Source organism: Heterodontus francisci, unplaced genomic scaffold, assembly GCF_036365525.1.
Source record: "Heterodontus francisci isolate sHetFra1 unplaced genomic scaffold, sHetFra1.hap1 HAP1_SCAFFOLD_56, whole genome shotgun sequence".
In the NCBI taxonomy this organism is placed as follows: domain Eukaryota; kingdom Metazoa; phylum Chordata; class Chondrichthyes; order Heterodontiformes; family Heterodontidae; genus Heterodontus; species Heterodontus francisci.
This window is the reverse complement of record NW_027141174.1, coordinates 3,920,000-3,928,721: the sequence shown is the minus strand read 5'-3', so window position 1 is coordinate 3,928,721 and position 8,722 is coordinate 3,920,000.

Here is an 8,722-nt window from a genome sequence, read left to right as displayed (position 1 = left end):
TGTGGGGTTTTCACAATGTATCAGGATCCTGCCTGGTGTGTCTTTGGGGTTTTCACAGTGTATCAGGATCCTGCCAGATGTGAATGGGATATCACTGCGTATCAGGAACCTGCCAGATGTGAATGGTGTTTCACTGTGGATCAGGATCCTGCCAGGTGTGTACGGGGTGTTCACAGTGTATCAGGATCCTGCTTCGTGTGTATGGGGTTTCACAGTTTATCAGGATCCTGCCAGGTGTGTATGGGGTTTTCACAGTGTATCAGGATGCTGCCAGGTGTGTATGGGGTTTTCACAGTGTATCAGGATCCTGCCAGGTGCACATGTGGGTTTCACAGTTTATCAGGACACTGCCAGGTGTGTCTGGGGTTTTCACAGATTATCAGGATCCTGCCAGGTGTGTATGGAGTTATCACAGTGCATCAGGATCCTGTCAGATGTGTATGGGGTTTTCACAGTCCATCAGTTTGTTTCCAGATGTGTATGGGGTATATATACAGTGGATCAGGATCCTGCCAGGTGTGTATGGGGTTTCACAGTTTATCAGGATCCTGCCAGGTGTGTATGGGGTTTTCACAGTGTATCAGGATCCTGCCAGATGTGAATGGGATTTCACTGCGTATCAGGATCCTGCCAGATGTGAATGGTGTTTCACAGTCGATCAGGATCCTGCCAGGTGTGTACGGGGTTTTCACAGTGTATCAGGATCCTGCCAGATGTGTATGGAGATTTCACAGTGGATCAGGATCCTGCCAGATGTGAATGAGGTTTTCACAGTGCATCAGGATCCTGCCAGATGTGTATGGGGTTTTCACAGTGTATCAGGATCCTGCATCGTGTGTATGGGGTTTCACAGTTTATCAGGATCCTGCCAGGTGTGCATGGGGTTTTCACAGTGTATCAGGATCCTGCCAGGTGTGTATCGGGTTTTCACAGTGTATCAGGATGCTGCCAGGTGTGTATGTGGTTTTCACAGTTTATCAGGACACTGCCAGGTGTGTCTGGGGTTTTCACAGATTATCAGGATCCTGCCAGGTGTGTATGTGGTTTTCACAGTTTATCAGGACACTGCCAGGTGTGTCTGGGGTTTTCACAGATTATCAGGATCCTGCCAGGTGTGTATGGGGGTTTCACAGTTTATCAGGATCCTGCCTGGTGTGTCTGTGGGTTTCACAGTTTATCAGGATCCTGCCATATGTGAATGGGGTTTTCACAGTGCATCAGGATCCTGTCAGATGTGTATGGGGTTTTCACAGTCCATCAGTTTGCTTCCAGATGTGTATGGGGTATATATACAGTGGATCAGGATCCAGCCAGGTGTGTATGGGGTTTCACAGTTTATCAGGATCCTGCCAGGCATGCATGGGGTTTTCACAGTGTATCAGGATCCTGCCAGGTGTGTATGTGGGTTTCACAGTTTATCAGCATCCTGCCTGGTGTGTTTGGGGATTTCACAGTGTATCAGGATCCTGCCAGGTGTGCATGTGGGTTTCACAGTTTATCTGGATCCTGCTTGGTGTGTATGGGTTTTCACAGTGGATCAGGATCCTGCCAGGTGTGTATGTGGGTTTCACAGTTCATCAGGATCCTGCCAGATGTGAATGGGGCTTCACAGTGGATCAGGATCCTGCCAAGTGTGTAGGGGTTTTCACAGTGGATCAGGATCCTGCCAGATGTGTATGGAGATTTCACAGTGGATCAGGATACTGCCAGGTGTGTATAGGTGTTTCACAGTGTATCAGGATCCTGCATCGTCTGTATGGGGTTTCACAGTTTATCTGGTTCCTGCCAGGTGTGTATGGGGTTTTCACAGTGTATCAGGATCCTGCCAGGGGTTTATGGGGTTTTCACAGTGGATCAGGATCCTGCCAGGTGTGTATGGGGTTTTCACAGTGTATCAGGAACCTGCCAGGTGTGTCTGGGGTTTTCAAAGATTATCAGGATCCTGCCTGGTGTGTATGGGGATTTCACAGTGTATCAGGATCCTGCCAGGTGTGTATGTGGGTTTCACAGTTTATCAGGATCCTGCCAGATGTGAATGGGGTTTCACAGTGTATCAGGATCCTGCCAGGTGTGTACGGGTTTTCACAGTGGATCAGGAACCTGCCAGATGTGCATGGAGATTTCACAGTGGATCAGGATACTGCCAGGTGTGTATGGGTGTTTCACAGTGTATCAGGATCCTGCATCGTCTGTAGGGGGTTTCACAGTTTATCTGGTTCCTGCCAGGTGTGTATGGGGTTTTCACAGTGTATCAGGATCCTGCCAGGTGTGTATGGGGTTTTCACAGTGTATCAGGATCCTGCCAGGTGTGTATGTGGGTTTCACAGTTTATCAGGACACTGCCTGGTGTGTCTGGGGTTTTCACAGATTATCAGGATCCTGCCAGGTGTGTATGGGGGTTTCACAGTTTATCAGGATCCTACCTGGTGCGTATGTGGGTTTCACAGTTTATCAGGATCCTGCCAGATGTGAATGGGGTTTTCACAGTGCATCAGGATCCTGTCAGATGTGTATGGGGTTTTCACAGTCCATCAGTTTGCTTCCAGATGTGTATGGGGTATATATACAGTGGATCAGAATCCAGCCAGGTGTGTATGGGGTTTCACAGTTTATCAGGATCCTGCCAGGGGTGTATGGGGTTTTCACAGTGTATCAGGATCCTGCCAGGTGTGTATGGGGTTTTCACAGTGTATCAGGATCCCGCCAGGTGTGCATGTGGGTTTCACAGTTTATCAGCATCCTGCCTGGTGTGTATGGGGATTTCACAGTGTATCAGGATCCTGCCAGGTGTGTATGGGGTTTTCACAGTGTATCAGGATCCTGCCAGGTGTGCATGTGGGTTTCACAGTTTATCAGCATCCTGCCTGGTGTGTTTGTGGGTTTCACAGTTTATCAGGATCCTGCTTGGTGTGTATGGGTTTCACAGTGGATGAGGATCCTGCCAGGTGTGTATGTGGGTTTCACAGTTTATCAGCATCCTGCCAGATGTGAATGGGGTTTCACAGTGGATCAGGATACTGCCAGGTGTGTATGGGGATTTCACAGTGGATCAGGATCCTGACAGGTGAGTCAGGGATTTCACAGTGTATCAGGATCCTGCCAGATGTGTATGGGGTGTTCACAGTTTATCAAGGTCCTGCCATGCGTGTATGGGGTTTTCACAGTGGATCAGGATCCTGCCAGGTGTGCATGGGGGTTTCACTGTGTATCAGGATCCTGCCAGGTGTGTATGGGGTTTCTCAGTGTATCAGGATCCTGCCAGGTGTGTATGGGGTTTCACAGTGTCTCAGGATCCTGCCAGATGTGAATGGGGTTTCACTGCGTATCAGGATCCTGCCAGATGTGAATGGTGTTTCACAGTGGATCAGGATCCTGCCAGATGTGAATGAGGTGTTCACAGTGCATCAGGATACTGCCAGATGTATATGGGGTTTTCACAGTGCATCAGGATCCTTCCAGATGTGCATGTGTGTTTCACAGTGTTTCAGGATCCTGCATCGTGTGTATGGGGTTTCACAGTTTATCAGGATCCTGCCAGGTGTGTATGGGGTTTTCACAGTCTATCAGGATCCTGCCAGGTGTGTATGGGGTTTTTGCAGTGTATCAGGATCCTGCCAGGTGTATATGTGGGTTTCACAGTTTACCAGGACACTGCCAGGTGTGTCTGGGGTTTTCACAGATTATCAGGATCCTGCCTGGTGTGTATGGGGATTTCACAGTGTATCAGGATCCTGCCAGGTGTGTATGTGGGTTTCACAGTTTATCAGGATCCTGCTTGATGTGTATGGGTTTTCACAGTGGATGAGGATCCTGCCAGGTGTGTATGGGGTTTCACAGTTTATCAGGATCCTGCCAGAAGTGAATGGGGTTTCACAGTGGATCAGGATCCTGCCAGGTGTGTACGGGTTTTCACAGTGGATCAGGATCCTGCCAGATGTGTATGGAGCTTTCACAGTGGATCAGGATACTGCCAGGTGTGTATGGGGTTTTCACAGTGGATCAGGATCCTGACAGGTGTGTCAGGGATTTCACAATGTATCAGGATCCTGCCAGGTGTGTATGGGGTGTTCACAGTTTATCAAGGTCCTGCCAGGCGTGTATGGGGTTTTCACAGTGGATCAGGATCCTGCCAGGTGTGCATGGGGCTTTCACTGTGTATCAGGATCCTGCCAGGTGTGTATGGGGTTTCTCAGTGTATCAGGATCCTGCCAGGTGTGTATGGGGTTTTCACAGTGTCTCAGGATCCTACCAGGTGTGAATGGGGTTTCACTGCGTATCAGGATCCTGCCAGATGTGAATGGTGTTTCACAGTGGATCAGGATCCTGCCAGGTGTGTACGGGGTTTTCACAGTGTATCAGGATCCTGCCATATGTGTATGGAAATTTCACAGTGGATCAGGATCCTGCCAGATGTGAATGAGGTTTTCACAGTGCATCAGGATCCTGCCAGATGTGTATGGGGTTTTCACAGTGCATCAGGATCCTTCCAGATGTGCATGTGTGTTTCACAGTGTATCAGGATCCTGCATCGTGTGTATGTGGTGTCACAGTTTATCAGGATCCTGCCAGGTGTGTATGGGGTTTTCACAGTGTGTCAGGATCCTGCCAGGTGTGTATGGGGTTTTCGCAGTGTATCAGGATCCTGCCAGGTGTATATGTGGGTTTCACAGTTTATCAGGACACTGCCAGGTGTGTCTGGGGTTTTCACAGATTATCAGGATCCTGCCAGGTATGTATGGGGGTTTCACAGTTTATCAGGATCCTGCCTGGTGTGTATGTGGGTTTCACAGTTTATCAGGATCCTGCCAGATGTGAATGGGGTTTTCACAGTGCATCAGGATCCTGTCAGATGTGTATGGGGTTTTCAGAGTCCATCAGTTTGCTTCCAGATGTGTATGGGGTATATATACAGTGGATCAGAATCCAGCCAGGTGTGTATGGGATTTCACAGTTTATCAGGATCCTGCCAGGGGTGTATGGGGTTTTCACAGTGTATCAGGATCCTGCCAGGTGTGTATGGGGTTTTCACAGTGTATCAGGATCCTGCCAGGTGTGCATGTGGGTTTCACAGTTTATCAGCATCCTGCCTGGTGTGTATGGGGATTTCACAGTGTATCAGGACACTGCCAGGTGTGTCTGGGGTTTTCACAGATTATCAGGATCCTGCCAGGTATGTATGGGGGTTTCACAGTTTATCAGGATCCTGCCTGGTGTGTATGTGCGTTTCACAGTTTATCAGGATCCTGCCAGATGTGAATGGGGTTTTCACAGTGCATCAGGATCCTGTCAGATGTGTATGGGGTTTTCACAGTCCATCAGTTTGCTTCCAGATGTGTATGGGGTATATTGACAGTGGATCAGAATCCAGCCAGGTGTGTATTGGGTTTCACAGTTTATCAGGATCCTGCCAGGGGTGTTTGGGGTTTTCACAGCGTATCAGGATCCTGCCAGGTGTGTATGGGGTTTTCACAGTGTATCAGGTTCCTGCCAGGTGAGCATGTGGGTTTCACAGTTTATCAGCATCCTGCCTGGTGTGTATGGGGATTTCACAGTCTATCAGGATCCTGTCAGGTGTGTATGTGGTTTTCACAGTGGATCAGGATCCTGCCAGGTGTGTACGGGTTTTCACAGTGGATCAGGATCCTGCCAGATGTGTATGGAGATTTCGCAGTGGATCAGGATACTGCCAGGTGTGTATGGGGTTTTCACAGTGGATCAGGATCCTGCCAGGTGTGTCAGGGATTTCACAGTGCATCAGGATCCTGCCAGGTGTGTATGGGGTGTTCACAGTTTATCAAGGTCATGCCAGGCGTATATGGGGTTTTCACAGTGGATCAGGATCCTGCCAGGTGTGCATGGGGGTTTCACTGTGTATCAGGATCCTGCCAGGTGTGTATGGGGTTTCTCAGTGTATCAGGATACTGCCAGGTGTGTATGGGGTTTCACAGTGTCTCAGGATCCTGCCAGATGTTAATGGGGTTTCACTGTGTATCAGGATCCTTCCAGATGTGAATGTTGTTTCACAGTGGATCAGGTTCCTGCCAGGTGTGTACGGGGTTTTCACAGTGTATCAGGATCCTGCCAGATGTGTATGGAGATTTCACAGTGGATCAGGATCCTGCCAGATTTGAATGAGGTTTTCAAATGCATCAGGATCCTGCCAGATGTGCATGTGTGTTTCACAGTGTATCAGGATCCTGCATCGTGTGTATGGGGTTTCACAGTTTATCAGGATCCTGCCAGGTGTGTATGGGGTTTTCAGAGTGTATCAGGATCCTGCCAGGTGTGTATGGGGGTTTCACAGTTTATCAGGATCCTGCCTGGTGTGTATGTGGGTTTCACAGTTTATCAGGATCCTGCCAGATGTGAATGGGGTTTTCACAGTGCATCAGGAACCTGCCAGATGTGTATGGGGTTTTCACAGTCCATCAAATTGCTTCCAGATGTGTATGGGGTATATATACAGTGGATCAGGATCCTGCCAGGTGTTTATGGGGTTTCACAGTTTATCAGGATCCTGCCAGGGGTGTATGGGGTTTTTACAGTGTATCAGGATCCTGCCAGATGTGAATGGGATTTCACTGCGTATCAGGATCCTGCCAGATGTGAATGGTGTTTCACAGTGGATCAGGATCCTGCCAGGTGTGTACGGGGTTTTCACAGTGTATCAAGATCCTGCCAGATGTGTATGGAGATTTCACAGTGGATCAGGATCCTGCCAGATGTGAATGAGGTTTTCACAATGCATCAGGATCCTGCCAGATGTGTATGGGGTTTTCACAGTGCATCAGGATCCTTCCAGATGTGCATGCGTGTTTCACAGTGTATCAGGATCCTGCATCGTGTGTATGGGGTTTCACAGTTTATCAGGATCCTGCCAGGTGTGTATGGGGTTTTCACAGTGTATCAGGATCCTGCCAGGTGTTTATGGGGTTTTCACAATGTATCAGGATCCTGCCAGGTGTATATGTGGGTTTCACAGTTTATCAGGACACTGCCAGGTGTGTCTGGGGTTTTCACAGATTATCAGGATCCTGCCAGGTGTGTATGTGGGTTTCACAGTGTATCAGGATCCTGCCTGGTGTGTATGTGGGTTTCACAGTTTATCAGGATCCTGCCAGATGTGAATGGGGTTTTCACAGTGCATCAGGATCCTGTCAGATGTGTATGGGGTTTTCACTGTCCATCAGTTTGCTTCCAGATGTGTATGGGGTATATATACTGTGGATCAGGATCCTGCCAGGTGTGTATGGGGTTTCACAGTTTATCAGGTTCCTGCCAGGAGTGTATGGGGTTTTCACAGTGTATCAGGATCCTGCCAGATGTGAATGGGATTTCACTGCGTATCAGTATCCTGCCAGATGTGAATGGTGTTTCACAGTGGATCAGGATCCTGCCAGGAGTGTACGGGGTTTTCACAGTGTATCAGGATCCTGCCAGATGTGTATGGAGATTTCACAGTGGATCAGGATCCTGCCAGATGTGAATGAGTTTTTCACAGTGAATCAGGATCCGGCCAGATGTGTATGGGGTTTTCACAGTGCATCAGGATCCTTCCAGATGTGCATGTGTGTTTCACAGTGTATCTGGATCCTGCATCGTGTTTATGGGGTTTCACAGTTTATCAGGATCCTGCCAGGTGTGTATGGGGTTTTCACAGTGTATCAGGATCCTGCCATGTGTGAATGGGGTTTTCACAGTGTATCAGGATCCTGCCAGGTATATATGTGGGTTTCACAGTTTATCAGGACACTGCCAGGTGTGTCTGGGGTTTTCACAGATTATCAGGATCCTGCCAGGTGTGTATGGGGGGTTCACAGTTTATCAGGATCCTGCCTGGTGTGCATGTGGGTTTCACAGTTTATCAGGATCCTGCCAGATGTGAATGTGGTTTTCGCAGTGCATCAGGATCCTGTCAGATGTGTATGGGGTTTTCACAGTCCATCAGTTTGCTTCCAGATGTGTATGGGGTATATAAACAGTAAATCAGGATCCTGCCAGGTGTGAATGGGGTTTCACAGTTTATCAGGATCCTGCCAGGGGTGGATGGGGTTTTTACAGTGTATCAGGATCCTGCCAGGTGTGTATGGGGTTTTCAGAGTGGATCAGGATCCTGCCTGGTGTGTTTGGGGATTTCACAGTGTATCAGGATCCTGCCAGGTGTGTATGTGGGTTTCACAGTTTATCAGGATCCTGCTTGGTGTGTATGGGTTTTCACAGTGGATCAGGATCCTGCCAGGTGTGTATGTGGGTTTCACAGTTTATCAGGATCCTGCCAGATGTGAATGGGGTTTCACAGTGGATCAGGATCCTGCCAGGTGTGTACGGGTTTTCACAGTGGATCAGGATCCTGCCAGATGTGTATGGAGATTTCACAGTGGATCAGGATACTGCCAGGTGTGTATGGGTGTTTCACAGTGTATCAGGATCCTGCATCGTCTGTATGGTGTTTCACAGTTTATCTGGTTCCTGCCAGGTGTGTATGGGGTTTTCACAATGTATCAGGATCCTGCCAGGTGTGTATGGGGTTTTCACAGTGCATCAGGATCCTGCCAGGTGTGTATGTGGGTTTCACAGTTTATCAGGACACTGCCAGGTGTGTCTGGGGTTTTCACAGATTATCAGGTTCCTGCCAGGTGTGTATGGGGGTTTCACAGTTTATCAGGATCCTGCCTGGTGTGTATGTGGGTTTCACAGTTTATCAGGATCCTGCCAGATGTGA